Source organism: Cherax quadricarinatus, chromosome 28, assembly GCF_038502225.1.
Source record: "Cherax quadricarinatus isolate ZL_2023a chromosome 28, ASM3850222v1, whole genome shotgun sequence".
Taxonomy (NCBI): Eukaryota; Metazoa; Arthropoda; class Malacostraca; order Decapoda; family Parastacidae; genus Cherax; species Cherax quadricarinatus.
The window spans coordinates 2,315,841-2,331,285 of record NC_091319.1 but is presented as its reverse complement, the minus strand read 5'-3'; the positions used below and the strand labels follow the sequence as shown (position 1 = coordinate 2,331,285).

At 47.6% G+C, this 15,445-nt stretch overlaps 1 protein-coding gene across 3 annotated transcripts in view; it reads right to left on the bottom strand.

The window, feature by feature from the left end:
• LOC128693217 (nucleolar protein 4) overlaps nucleotides 1–15,445 on the bottom strand; it is a 244,205-nt gene that overhangs the window by 92,695 nt on the left and 136,065 nt on the right. The window lies entirely within an intron of this gene.

The following is a 15,445-nucleotide window of genomic DNA, read 5'->3' as shown; positions in this document are numbered from 1 at the left end:
AGCCGAGGCCCCCACCCAGGGAGGCTGAGTGGGCCCCCAGGGAAGCTGAGTGAGCAGCAGGGGGCCGTGAGTGCGGCTCATCAGCCACAGAGGCAGGTAGCAGCGGCTACCTGTCTGCCTCACCACCTGTTGCTCGGCTGTGTCGGGGGGTCAGAGAGGCTCTCTCTCTCTCTCTCTCTCTCTTTCTCTTCCCTGCCTACCCTCTGGTCTCTCTCCCTCTTATTCCCTTTCCTGCCTTCCCTCTTTCTCCCTCTTGTCTTCCTTCTCTAGTCTCTCACCTCTCTCTTGCGTCTTTTTCTCTGCCATGTCTCTTCTCCAACTCACAATCCACCTCTTCCCGGCCCTCTCAGCCATCCCTCCCTAGTACCCATCATCCCATGCTATCGTATCCTCTCTCGTAACCTTTTACCAAGCCTCCCGCTCCTCTCCTCTTCTCCCTCCTTTCTCCATACATCTTCCCCTGCCATGTCCTTACGGCTCCTGCCTCCCGTCCGTCTCAAAAGTCTCTGTTCCCTCTTTATTTTATCCCCTCTACGTTGTCTATGATCAGACCTCTTCCTCTCCTCTCCTCTCTATCTCTCCCACATCTATGAATCATATTCTCCACCACAACCATTAATGATTCCGTCATCACTATAAGATGTACTTAGCATAATAATTAGCATCATGCTGACCGCAGGAACCAGGTCCTCATAATGACGTACGTCATGAGGATCAGCAACAGCCAGATATATAACTCACTGTAGGACTAACAAATGTCTGGACAGATCTGTAACTATAGTATGATTACAGACCAACACATTTAAGGAGTAACAGCCTATGACCAGGAGGCCTGGTCATAGACCGGGACGCGGGGGCGTTGATCCCCGTAATGCCCTCCAGGTAGACTCCGGGTAGACACTTTCAGTTCAGACAGTCTAACGGAAATATCTCAATGGCGTTATATACCAAGATATTAACATGGCACATGATGCGGTCTATAGGATTTTATTGAGAAGACGTTTCGACCAACAGGGAAGAAGAATTGATCATGTCTCTGGTGGGCGAAAAGTCTTGTCAGTAAAATGCTATAAAACAAATATGTCTTATTAACTGAGTGATAGATGTTGTGGTAGCCAGGTAGCTTAGTTACAAGTGATGGATGTTGTGGTGTTGTAACCAAGCTACCTGGCTACCACACCGTCCATCACTTATAACTAAGCTACCGGGCTACCACACCATCCATCACTTGTAACTAAGCTACCTGGCTACCACACCGTCCATCACTTATAACCAAGCTACCGGGCTACCACACCATCCATCACTTGTAACTAAGCTACCTGGCTACCACACCGTCCATCACTTGTAACTAAGCTACCTGGCTACCACACCGTCCATCACTTATAACCAAGCTACAGGGCTACCACACCATTCATCACTTGTAACTAAGCTACCTGGCTACCACACCGTCCATCACTTGTAACTAAGCTACCTGGCTACCACACCGTCCATCACTTATAACCAAGCTACCGGGCTGCCACACCATCCATCACTTGTAACTAAGCTACCTGGCTACCACACCGTCCATCACTTGTAACTAAGCTACCTGGCTACCACACCGTCCATCACTTGGAACCAAGCTACATTACAAGTGATGGATGTTGTGGTAGCCAGGTAGCCTGGATCCAAGTGATGGATGTTGTGGTAGCCAGGTAGCCTGGATCCAAGTGATGGATGTTGTGGTAGCCAGGTAGCCTGGATCCAAGTGATGGATGTTGTGGTAGCCAGGTAGCCTGGATCCAAGTGATGGATGTTGTGGTAGCCAGGTAGCCTGGATCCAAGTGATGGATGTTGTGGTAGCCAGGTAGCCTGGATCCAAGTGATGGATGTTGTGGTAGCCAGGTAGCCTGGATCCAAGTGATGGATGTTGTGGTAGCCAGGTAGCCTGGATCCAAGTGATGGATGTTGTGGTAGCCAGGTAGCCTGGATCCAAGTGATGGATGTTGTGGTAGCCAGGTAGCCTGGATCCAAGTGATGGATGTTGTGGTAGCCAGGTAGCCTGGATCCAAGTGATGGATGTTGTGGTAGCCAGGTAGCCTGGATCTAAGTGATGGATGTTGTGGTAGCCAGGTAGCCTGGATCTAAGTGATGGATGTTGTGGTAGCCAGGTAGCCTGGATCCAAGTGATGGATGTTGTGGTAGCCAGGTAGCCTGGATCCAAGTGATGGATGTGGTGGTAGCCAGGTAGCCTGGATCCAAGTGATAGGATGTTGTGGTAGCCAGGTAGCCTGGATCCAAGTGATGGATGTTGTGGTAGCCAGGTAGCCTGGATCCAAGTGATGGATGGTGTGGTAGCCAGGTAGCCTGGATCCAAGTGATGGATGGTGTGGTAGCCAGGTAGCTTGGATCCAAGTGATGGATGTTGTGGTAGCCAGGTAGCCTGGATCCAAGTGATGGATGTTGTGGTAGCCAGGTAGCCTGGATCCAAGTGATGGATGTTGTGGTAGCCAGGTAGCCTGGATCCAAGTGATGGATGTTGTGGTAGCCAGGTAGCCTGGATCCAAGTGATGGATGTTGTGGTAGCCAGGTAGCATGGATCCAAGTGATGGATGGTGTGGTAGCCAGGTAGCCTGGATCCAAGTGATGGATGTTGTGGTAGCCAGGTAGCCTGGATCCAAGTGATGGATGTTGTGGTAGCCAGGTAGCCTGGATCCAAGTGATGGATGTTGTGGTAGCCAGGTAGCCTGGATCCAAGTGATGGATGTTGTGGTAGCCAGGTAGCCTGGATCCAAGTGATGGATGGTGTGGTAGCCAGGTAGCCTGGATCCAAGTGATGGATGGTGTGGTAGCCAGGTAGCCTGGATCCAAGTGATGGATGTTGTGGTAGCCAGGTAGCTTGGATCCAAGTGATGGATGTTGTGGTAGCCAGGTAGCCTGGATCCAAGTGATGGATGTTGTGGTAGCCAGGTAGCCTGGATCCAAGTGATGGATGTTGTGGTAGCCAGGTAGCCTGGATCCAAGTGATGGATGTTGTGGTAGCCAGGTAGCCTGGATCCAAGTGATGGATGTTGTGGTAGCCAGGTAGCATGGATCCAAGTGATGGATGGTGTGGTAGCCAGGTAGCCTGGATCCAAGTGATGGATGTTGTGGTAGCCAGGTAGCCTGGATCCAAGTGATGGATGTTGTGGTAGCCAGGTAGCCTGGATCCAAGTGATGGATGTTGTGGTAGCCAGGTAGCCTGGATCCAAGTGATGGATGTTGTGGTAGCCAGGTAGCATGGATCCAAGTGATGGATGGTGTGGTAGCCAGGTAGCCTGGATCCAAGTGATGGATGTTGTGGTAGCCAGGTAGCCTGGATCCAAGTGATGGATGTTGTGGTAGCCAGGTAGCCTGGATCCAAGTGATGGATGTTGTGGTAGCCAGGTAGCCTGGATCCAAGTGATGGATGTTGTGGTAGCCAGGTAGCATGGATCCAAGTGATGGATGTTGTGGTAGCCAGGTAGCCTGGATCCAAGTGATGGATGTTGTGGTAGCCAGGTAACTTGGTTACAAGTGGTCAACCTTTTAGCCATTTTCTGGAACAATAACATTCACTGTCCACTTACTAAGGAATTCAACGCTCACAAAATAATTATTACTGTTGTTGCCAATATTTTTATGTGAAAGGTGGGGTAGCGCTAAACACAGTTACATAGCGCCTAAGGGAATGGGGGAGGGGGGTATTCAAGTTCGATTTAAGAAAGGGAAGGAGAGATCCAATTTCCTTGATGGAAACCTCCCTCACCCACAGCAAGGAACCTCCCTTGATGGGTTAAGCTAACAGATAGAAGTTATTATATTCTGAGCACACTTATAAATTTTGTTAGACAATAACATTACAATTATCAAGTTATACAATCTCTCGGGTACTAGTATTAACCTTAAGGTCGTAATTCCTGGGTGTTCGAATGTCTACATACTTTACCTGGAATATACCTGCATGGTGTTTCGAGGGTCAATGCCCCTCGCAGTGGATCAGGGCCTAATCAACCAGGCTGTTACTGCTGCCAGCACGCAGACCGACGTACGAACCACAGCCCGGCTAGTCAGGGACTGACTTTAGGTATCTGCCCAGTGCCTTCTTGAAGATACTCACGGGTCTATTGGTAATCCCCCTCATGTATGCTGGGAGGCAGTTGAACAATCCTGGGCCCCTGACACTTATTGTGTCTCTTAGTGTACCCACGACCCCCCCCCCCTGCTTTTCATTAGGAGGGATGTTCCACCGCCTGCCAGATCTTTTTTTTTTTTGTAGGGAGTGATATGTCACAATATTTTTTCATTCACAAAGAATGGGTGCACTAAGCGTCACACAGCGCCTCGGGGATGATAGTAAATAGGTTTGATCCTAGGAAGATGCTGTGCACAGGATGACTATGGGACTGAACACTAACTACTACCTTATATTTATACCTTTGAAGGGTTTCGAGAGTTTTCCTACTCCCGCAGCCCTGTCTTGGGCCAACCAGACTGTTGCTGCCGGCGGTCCGCTGGCCCACATATCCATCACAGCCTTCTTGATCTGGCACTTGGCGGGAGGCCTAGAGACTATGTTCTTCATCTTGTGGTTACCTTCCACGGGAAGAATATGGGATGCACGCCACGTCACCCCCAGCGCCATCCCTCTCTTCTCCAGGACCAAGATCAGGGTTCTTCCTCCCTCAGGACGCCAGACTCCACCTATTTTCATATCTCCAGTTATTAATATCTCGTCGCCTCCTCCTCCCCTCCCTGACGCCTGCTTATACAGCCACCTACAGCCCCTTCCTCCTCCTCCTCTCCATACTTCACCTACTTCCCCTTCCCCCTCTCTCTCTCTCTCTCTCTTGCTGCTTGCCTCGCTCACTTCTACTAGACGGCAAGTTTGCGACAGGAGTAGAGGAGTGGGGAGAGAGCCTCCTGGTATACTATCCTAACCTCAACTATCCAAACAGAATTAGAGATTAGACTGGAATTAGTCCTTTGCAGATAGCCACTATGTAAACAGATATGTACTCCTGCCTCTGCAGGAGTGTGCTCCTGTAGCGTCCTGTTACAGCACTTGATGTAGCGTGCAGTTGTAGCGTGTTGTAACACACATTGCCAGAGTCAGTGCAACCCTTCCCGCAATGCGTACTAATAATGTTAGGCTGTGATGGTGGTGGTTGTGTAGCAGCAGCAAGCAGCAAGCAGCAAGCAGCAAGCAGCAGCAGCAAGCAGCAGCAGCAGGAGCAGCAGCCGCCGCCGCCACCACCTCCGCCGCCGCCGCCGCCGCCTACTGACCCATGTTAGAAAAGAAAAGGAAGCAAGAAAAGGAAAGTGGGAAGACAGAAAAGGTAAATGAAACATAGAAGAGAGATCAAGAGGAACTGGAAGGACACAAAGATCAGGTGAAGTCATGAGTGTACTGAAAATTGGAGGAATTATATATCGTAGTGAGAAGGTTAGCATCTACAAAAAACAAAGTCAGTTATTTGTAAAAAAGAAAAATGAAAATCAATTACTGGGAGCGCTTGAAGTTCATTGAACTGTACTCGTTAGAACTTAGGCGAGAAACATAGTGTACATCATAACCTATTTCTGTAAGATATTGCAGGAGTTAGTCCCAAACCTACACAGTGAAATCACTACATGTGTAAGCAAGAGGCTTGAAAGACGATGCAAGATACCTCTAATATAAAGCAGGAGTGCAATGAGTACACAGATAGAACTCGGTAAGCTTAAAGGTACCACGACTCCAACACCCTCCTACCGTGCATAAGGAAAGCTACCAATAAACCCCGTAGCTGTCTTCATGAGTGAACTTCATAAGTACGAGTCGCTTCATATTAGGCCGGGCTGTGGTGCATACCACAACCTCTCAGTTTCCTTGCAGTTGTAATAATGACATTGTTATTTGTTATGCTTCTTGAACATGAGATCTTCGGACATGATCACTCTCAGGTCTCTCACAACAAACTTGCGCTTAACTGAGTGATCCGAGTTTGTCTTGTATTCCTATATTGTTTTTTTTTCTCCAGTCTTCCATACCGTAGTAATTGAAATTTGTCTTAATTGAACATTATATTGTTGTCACTGGCCCACTGGAAGACTTGCTTTATATCAGCTTAGAGCTTCACTGTGTCTTCTATGGATCACACTCTCGTGTTGATTCTAGTATCGTCTGCCAAGGATGGTACAGTGCTATGGTATATGTCCCTGTCTATGTCACCGTGCGTTCTTCAGCATACATAGTGCGCTCGTCAACATACATAGTGCGTTCTTCAACATACATAGTGCGCTCCTCAACACATGGCTATTGACGATCCATATTCTCCCTCCCTCCCTCCCTCCGTCCTTCCTCTGTGTCTTATCTTCATTTGCCCATGCTCTTTCTCCCCCCTCCTCCTCCCCCTGCTGTTGCTGCTGCTGGGGGTCGCTGCTGCTGGAAGTCCCTGCTGCTGGGGGTCCCTGCTGCTGGAGGTCCCTGCTGCTGGTGCCGATGCTGTTGACAATGTTGCCGGTATCCCCCGCTGCTGCTGCTGCTGCTACTTCTGCTGCCACTGTTACTGCTACTGCTGCCGTCGCTGCTGCTGCCACTGTTCCTGCTACTGCTGCAGCGTGCACTCCAACACATCTCACTCACCCGCACAATTTGCCGCTGACAGGAACAGTTAGTTGGACGGGCGGCAGCTTGGAGAATTTACCTTCGCTCTGCTCCAACTTCTGCCTCCCCCTCCCGCCCCCTCCTTCGCTCCTTCCCCTTCCTCGCACCCCCATTCTGCACATCACCCCCCTCCCCTCCCTCACCAGCTAACACAAAAAAAAAAAAAAGTGTCCAGCTCCCGGGCATTAAAAAGCTCGTCCCTGGGTAAGAGTACAGGTTCTGCCAGTGTACGTAGTGAACGATACGCTGTGATTCCCAACGACGGTATATGACAAGGGTAGAGTTCCCAGTCCAGAGTGTGTGTGTGTGTGTGTGTGTGTGTGTGTGTGTGTGTGTGTGTGTGTGTGTGTGTGTGTGTGTGTGTGTGTGTGTGTGTGTGTGTACGTACTCGCCTAATTCTCACATAATTGTAGTTGCAGGGGTCAAGTTATAGCTCCTGGCCCCGCCTCTTCACTGGTCGCTACTAGGTCACTCAGTGCTCCATGAGCTTTATCATACCTCTTCTTAAAGCTATGTATGGATCCTGCCTCTACTACGTGTGTGTGTACTAACTTATATGTGGTTGAAGGGGTGTGTATGTGTGGCGCCCCCCACCTCCGGCTGGTGGCGATTGGTGATGGTAGTGGGTGGTGGTGATCATTCTTTCTTTCCCCCACCCACCTGAATCCCTCCCTCTCCATCACTCTCCCTCCCTCCCCATTATCTCACTCAGTTTCGTACTACCACCTATTAAATTTTCTCTCAGAGCCTGCGTTTCGCCGCCCATGGCGGGGTGGGGTGGCTAGCAGTCCGCCCATGGTGGGGTGGTTAGGAGGCCGCCCATGGCGGGGTGAGGGCGGCTAGCAGCCGCCCTAGTTATCAGTAAGGTGATCTGCTAGTATCGGCACACCGGCCCCACCATGATAGATCACAGGTTATAAATCTGGGCGAGGGATCGTTGAGGCGTCAGCAACAGCTGGTGGTGCTCGCATGACTCAGGCAGCTGGTGGTGCTCATGACATGACTCACGCTGCTGGTGGCGGTTTGTCGGAGCTCACATACGACTAAGACCACTGGAGGTGCTCATAATACAACTGAGCCACCCCCTGTATTGAAAGGCAAATTCTTCCGATCTTTGTCTACACACGCACACCCTCACGCAGGGCGGAGCACACTCACCACAGGGATAAGGGAGAGGAGGGGCAGGGTCAGACTAGGGCAGAGATAAGGGCTAGGCGGGGCAGGATCACAGCTGGGGCAGAGATAAGAGTGGGTAGGCGAGGCAGCCTGAGTGAGGTAGGGTGATGTAGGATGTAATGATGTTACGAGGGCAACATCAGTTGGCTCACCGAGGCAGGTAGGCACTGTTTTGTCTGTGTGGGTCCAGGAGTGAATGACTAAGAGAGAGGGATGGTGGCAGTTGAATCTCCGCCACAAGGACTGGTGGAGGTTAAACTCTTGCCACAACAAGGACTCGTGGAGGTTAAACCCTAGCCACAAGAACTGGGAGTTAAACCCTTACCACAACAAGGACTGGTGGAGGTTAAACCCTAGCCATAAGAACTGGGAGTTAAACCCTTACCACAACAAGGACTGGTGGGGGTTAACCCTCGCCACAACAAGGGATGGTGGTGAAGGCTTCCGGGTAGCAAGGCAAGGTGTGCCTTTGCTCACGGTGTTGACGCTGCAACTGCTTCTATGCATAACTAGCGAGGGACCTCGATACCTCCCGCTCGGCAGCTAATCAGTGAACAAATCTAATTGAAACCTTACCTAGCTCCCAGCGCTCAACTTAACGACGTGAGTGCTTGTGCATTTGTGTACTCAGTTGTGTGTAGCTGTGTGCGTGAGCACGTGGCCGTGCGTGTCACAGAACAAGAGCAGGGTGGAAGGCAGTAACAGACGTGTGGATGACAATAACATGAAGGAGGCTGTAAACAAGATGCGGAGAACAGAGAAGAAAGGACGGAAGATACCTCAGTGGTGAACTCAGTGCATTCCAGATTACAATCCACAAGAGAGAGAGAGAGAGAGAGAGAAGGAGCAAGTCAGTGAGGCAGCACTTGCGTGGGTGAGTCAGTTGGGGCGGCCTCGCTTGATGGCAAGTTAATGGAGGAGTGGTGGCCCCATCTGTGGTATTGCAGCAGCAGTTCCCGACAAGCCCTCACCTGGCCCCCAACCAGCCCACCTTCACCCCCGACATAGCGCCGCCTGCTCTAAATATTTCAATTCCTAAACCTTTACAGATTGAACTCAGCATTTCCCTCGCATCGTTGCTCAATCCAAGGTCTTGGTGAAACTTTGAACATAAGAATTTTAAGAAGCGGATCCGTGATTGTTAATGAATGGGAGGGAGGCGTAGGGCGGATGTGTTGCGGCTCTAGCCGGTCCCACAATCTCTGGTGAGCCACACCCCAGTCATACTTAGCCATACCAGCCACACCCAGACAGGCACTACATCGCCTCTGGCTTACTGTGCACTCTCATGGAGGATAGGAGGCAGCTGACTTCAACCTTCAACTTAATTAAGCGCCTCTTTCATGCAGTTCTCAGGGCCCTGTTCTCTGAATCTTGGAAAGGATGGGTTCTTCATCCAGCTTTCAGCCATAGTGGTGGTGAAAGTAGTGGTAGGACTGGTGGCAGAAGTGGTCTAGGAACTGCTAAAATGTTTTGGATGCACCAGAAGGCAAGCAAAAGGATGACGTAATAATACAGACTTCGCAAAAGTTATCGACCAGTGTGAGGAATAACGCATCATTCACGCAGATGGAAGAGGAAAGGTAAGTGGATGGCTCTACAATGTTTTAAACTGGACTCAGAGAGAAATAAGAACATAAGAACATAAGAACGAAGGAACACTGCAGAAGGCCTACTGGCCCATGCGAGGCAGGTCCAAGTCCCTACCGGCTTAAGCCAATGCACCCAACCTAGTCAGGTCAGGTCACATTGACTTAAGGGAGGAACACGGCAACCGACCTGTTAGCACAAGCTATCAGGTCCAACTCACACCCACCCACATCTACTCATGTATTTATCCAACCTATTTTTGAAGCTACACAACGTTCTGGCCTCTATAACGGTACTTGGGAGTTTGTTCCACTCATCCACAACTCTATTACCAAACCAGTACTTTCCTATATCCCTCCTGAATCTGAATTTTTCCAACTTAAAACCATTGCTGCGAGTCCTGTCTAGGCTAGATATTTTCAGCACACTATTTACATCCCCTTTATTTATTCCTGTCTTCCACTTATAAACCTCAATCATATCCCCCCTAATTCTACGTCTTTCTAGAGAGTGCAGTTTCAGGGCCCTTAGTCTATCCTCATAGGGAAGGTTTCTGATACATGGGATCATCTTTGTCATCCTCCTTTGTACATTTTCCAGAGAATTTATATCCATTCTGTAATACGGTGACCAAAACTGTGCAGCATAATCTAAATGAGGCCTAACCAAGGATGTATAGAGTTGAAGAACAACCTGAGGACTCCTATTATTTATGCTTCTTGATATGAAGCCAAGGATTCTATTAGCTTTATTGCGAACACTTATGCACTGTTGTCTTGGTTTCAGATTACTGCTAACCAGAACTCCTAAATCTTTTTCGCAATCCGTAATATTAAGATCTACATTATTTAGTTTATATGTGGCATGGTTATTGTCCTGTCCAACATTTAGAACTTTGCATTTGTCTATATTAAACTGCATCTGCCACTTCTCCGACCACTGCATCAGTCTATTCAAATCTTCCTGGAGTGCTCGAATGTCCTCGTCAGAATGAATTCGACGGCCTATTTTGGTGTCATCGGCAAACTTGCCGATGTCGCTCTTTATGCCCTCATCTATGTCGTTTATGTAGATTGTGAACAGCAGGGGGCCCAACACTGACCCCTGTGGAACACCGCTCGTGACGCTTCCCCACTCTGATTTCTCCCCATTTATGCAAACTCTCTGCTGCCTATTTGTCAACCATGCCTCTATCCAGGAAAAAATTTCTCCTCCTATTCCATGTGCTTTAATTTTCCTCAATAGTCTCTGATGTGGGACCCTGTCAAAAGCCTTACTGAAGTCCATATACACAATATCATATTCATTACCATGATCTACCTCCTCAAATACCTTAGTGAAAAAAGTTAATAAATTCGTAAGGCAGGAACGCCCCTTTGTAAAACCATGCTGAGATTCGTTGATTAATTTATGCTTTTCAAGGTGGCTACGAACTGCCTCGGCAATTATTGATTCCATAAATTTTCCCACTATGGAGGTTAGGCTTATTGGTCTATAGTTCGAAGCTAAGGACCTGTCACCTGTTTTGAAAATAGGTATCACATTTGCCATTTTCCACTTATCTGGCACCATGCCAGTTTGTAGTGATATGTTGAAAAGATTAGCCAAAGGTGTGCTAAGCTCCTCTTTACATTCCTTTAGAACCCTTGCATACAGTTCATCAGGGCCTGGGGATTTGTTAGGTTTTAATTTATCTATTTGCCTAAGGACCATGTCACTTGTGACCCTAATAGTGCACAGTTTATTATCGTCCTGTTCTACATAATTTATCATTACTGGAATATCGCTGGTATCCTCCTGTGTAAAAACTGAGAGGAAGTATGTGTTAAAAATTCTACACATTTCCTTATCACTGTCAGTGAGCTGACCCGAGGAACTTTTGAGTGGGCCTATCTTGTCCCTGATCTTACTTCTGTATACCTGAAAGAATCCTTTTGGGTTAGTCTTCGATTCTCTTGCAACTTTAACCTCATAATCTCTATTTGCTTTTCTAATTCCCTTTTTTATTTCTCTCTTTAACTGAATATATCGATTTCTTAATTGCCCCTCTCCTCTTTTGATTTGCCTATATATGCCTCTCTTTTGACCAATCAGATATTTTAATCTATTGTTCATCCATTTAGGATCATTTTTGTTTGATCTGATTTCCCTATTTGGAACATAATTTGACTGAGCAGCTAGAACTATGCCCTGGAAAGCATCATATCGGCAACCATCACCACCTACCTGACCCCTAGTCAGGTCATTCCAGTTCAGCCCACCTAAGTAATTTTTCAGTCCTATGAAATCAGCCAAGCGAAAGTCAGGGACGGAGACTTGATTGCCATTATTAGGGGAATTCCATGATATGTTAAAACTGAGTGATTTGTGATCACTCTCCCCAAGCTCATCATTAACCTCAAGATTATTAATTAGTGTTTCCCTACTGGCAAGAACCAAGTCAAGGAGGTTATTTCCCCTAGTTGGCTCTGTCACAAACTGTTTTAAAAAACAATCCTGGATCGTATCAAGAAAGTCACCCGACTCTAAATTTCCTGTCAAATTGCTCCAGTCAATCTGTCTATAATTGAAATCTCCCATTAGCACAACATTTTCGTATGTAGATGCCTTACGAATTTCGTCCCATAGAAGTTTACTGCACTCCCTATCAAGATTTGGGGCCCTGTAAATCACACCCAAAATTAGTTTTTCTCGGCCCTCGAGAAGCTGTAACCAAACAGATTCAGTGGCTGACGCTTCTAATTTAATATCTTGTCTAACACAACAATTTAAATTGTCTCTGACATACATCGCTACTCCACCACCTTTCCTGTTGACCCTGTCAGTGTGGAATAATTTATAGCCTTGTATGTGACATTCAGAGGGCATCTCTCTATCTTTCAGATTGAGCCAGGTCTCTGTTATAGCAATAATATCTATGTTTCCTGCACTTGCAATTAATCTTAGCTCATCTATCTTATTTCTAACACTCCTGCTATTAGTATAGTAAACCTTAAGGGAGCTAGTCCCTTGCTGCCCTCTGCTGTCCCCCTTTGTTTGCTGACCTGTTCTATTGTCTTTATTTATAACTTCATGCTGAATGCCTTTTATACATTTACTGTTTCCAACCCTAGTGTTGCAACCTGCTTGTTTCCCACACACACCCATACCTCTATCTTCCATCAGTTTAAAATCATAGGCATTTCACCAATGGCCTTCTCAATCGAGTCTGCAAGTGCTACCACCCCTGCCCCAGAGAGATGAACCCCATCCCTTGCATACATATCATGTTTGCCATAAAAGTTGTTCCAGTTGTCAATGAATGGGATTGCAAGTTCCTTGCAGTATCTGTCTAGCCAGCAATTTACACCAATTGCCCTAGACAACCATTCATTTCCTACTCCCCTTCTAGGCAAGATGCTACATATGATTGGGATCCCTCCCTTAGACTTAATGAAATCTATAGCTGACCTGTACTTATCTAGCAGCTCTTCTCTCCTACCCTTCCCAATATCATTTCCACCAGCACTGAGACAGATAATGGGCTTGTTCCCATTACCTGACATGATATTATCCAGTCTGTTGACAATGTCCCCAACACCAGCTCCAGGGAAGCACACTCTATCTCTCATCTTCTTATTCCTATTACAAAAAGCACGATCAACATATCTTACCTGAGAGTCACCAACCACAAGAATGCGCTTACCTTCATTAGCAGGGGCAGTAGTACCCTTACCTTCACTGGCCACTGAAGTACATTCATCCTGGAGAACAGAGAAGCGATTTCCTACCTTCAGATCTGCACTCTTAACTTTCCTTACTCTGATGCGCCTCCCATTACTGTGAACAACTCGCCACTTGTAGCAGGTGCTGGGCTGCACCTCACTGCTGGTAGCCGTTGCTACCACCCCACCTACAGCCTCCTCACAGTGAGAGACAGACTGCACCTCACTGCTAGAAGCCTCATTCCCCACATCTCCAACCACCTCACACTCTCTCCCAGGCCCATTGAGGTGGACCTTCAGCCTCCTAATCTCCTCCTGGAGAAGCAAGACCTCCTCCTTCAACTCTCCAACCTCAGCTTTTAAAACACTGTAGAAGCAAGCCATGCTTTGTAACCGTCCACGCTAATCCCCAAGCAGCTCAGGGTCTGTGACCTCACGTGACGACTGACCACTGAACACTGGCGACTGACCACTGAACACTCAGTCAACATGAAAAAATAAATCCAGAGTGAAAGCTCTATTCCTCAAGATACAGTGCTAATCCATGTTTTCTCTCTCGCCAGATCGAAAATAGACAAGGACAATAGACAAGTGTTAGCCATTTGTTTCAGAGGGGCCCAAGACTGTTCAACAGCCTCCCATCAAGCATTAGGGAAATTGCCAATAAACCCCTGGCTGCCTTCAAGAGAGAGCTGGACAGATACCTAAAGTCAGTGCCGGATCAGCCGGGCTGTGGCTCGTACGTCGGACTGCGTGCGGCCAGCAGTAACAGCCTAGTTGATCAGGCCCTGATCCATCGGGAGGCCTGGTCGTGGACCGGGCCGCGGGGGCGTTGATCCCCGGAATAACCTCCAGGTAACCTCCAGGTGACATCTAACGAGGAAACAGGAAACCTCCAACGCGATGTAAAGTCTTCCAGTGGATCAGGGAAAACATGATTCTGAACGAGGACAAATTTCGGCTACTCCGTTAGAGAAGATTAATGTAAGGGACTTGCTGTTAACACTAATGTAATAAAAATAAAAAAAAATGTAATATACAACAATATATACATGTGTGTACTACAAGGGTCAGTTCAGTCTGGCTATCATGGTACGTGGACCAGAGGACCCCTTGTTGGTCTGTCATCAGTCAAAATGCCAAGCTGACTTCAGGCCGGACTGGGAGGGTACAAAAACACTCGAAATAAGTCATAGGTATGTCAAAGGAATGACGGGTGGTGAAGTAGAAGTGATGGTGGAGTAACAACGGTGATAGTGGTAGGGGGTAAACAAGACGTTATAGGGGTGTAACAACTATTATGGTGGTGGTGGTCTAGCAGCGTTGGTGGTGGAAGAACAGGCATCACGGGGTGGCCCCAAGCGACGCCACAGTCTGAAAGGAACACTTGTGTGGCCGCCGTGTCTGGGGGTCTGGTGGCCACACTATAAGACCTCACCCTTATTGACTCCTCCCACCACAACACCTTCACACCTTCCAAACAACCGCCCACCCGACCCCGAACGCCAGCCCACCCGCCCACTCCTTCACGACCCTAGTGGTGGTTGTCAGCAACGCTCACAACCATCACTATATATATATATATATATATATATATATATATATATATATATATATATATATATATATAGGGCAACGGTAAACAATATGATGTTCAATGAGGACAAATTCCAACTACTCCGTTATGGAAAACTGGAGGAGATAATAACTAGAACAGAGTATACTACTGACTCCGGCCATACAATAGAGCGGAAAAATAATGTAAGGGACCTGGGAGTAGTAATGTCTGAGGATCTCACTTTCAAGGATCACAACAGTGCCACGATCGCACGTGCAAAGAAAATGATAGGATGGATAATGAGAACTTTCAAAACGAGAGATGCCAAGCCCATGATGATCCTTTTCAAATCACTTGTTCTCTCTAGGCTGGAATACTGCTGTACATTAACATCTCCATACAAAGCAGGTGAAATCGCAGATCTAGAGAGTGTACAGAGATCCTTTACTGCACGTATAAGTTCTGTCAAGCACCTTAACTACTGGGAACGCTTGGAAGCACTTGACTTGTACTCGTTGGAACGCAGGAGGGAGAGATATATCATAATCTACACTTGGAAAATCTTTTAAGGAATGGTCCCAAATCTGCACACAGTAATCACTCCCTACGAAAGTAAAAGACTGGGCAGGCGATGCAAAATGCCGCCAATAAAAAGTAGGGGCGCCATTGGTACACTAAGAGAAAACACCATAAGTGCCCGGGGCCCAAAACTGTTCAACAGCCTCCCATCAAGCATTAGGGGAATTGCAAATAAACCCCTGGCTGCCTTCAAGA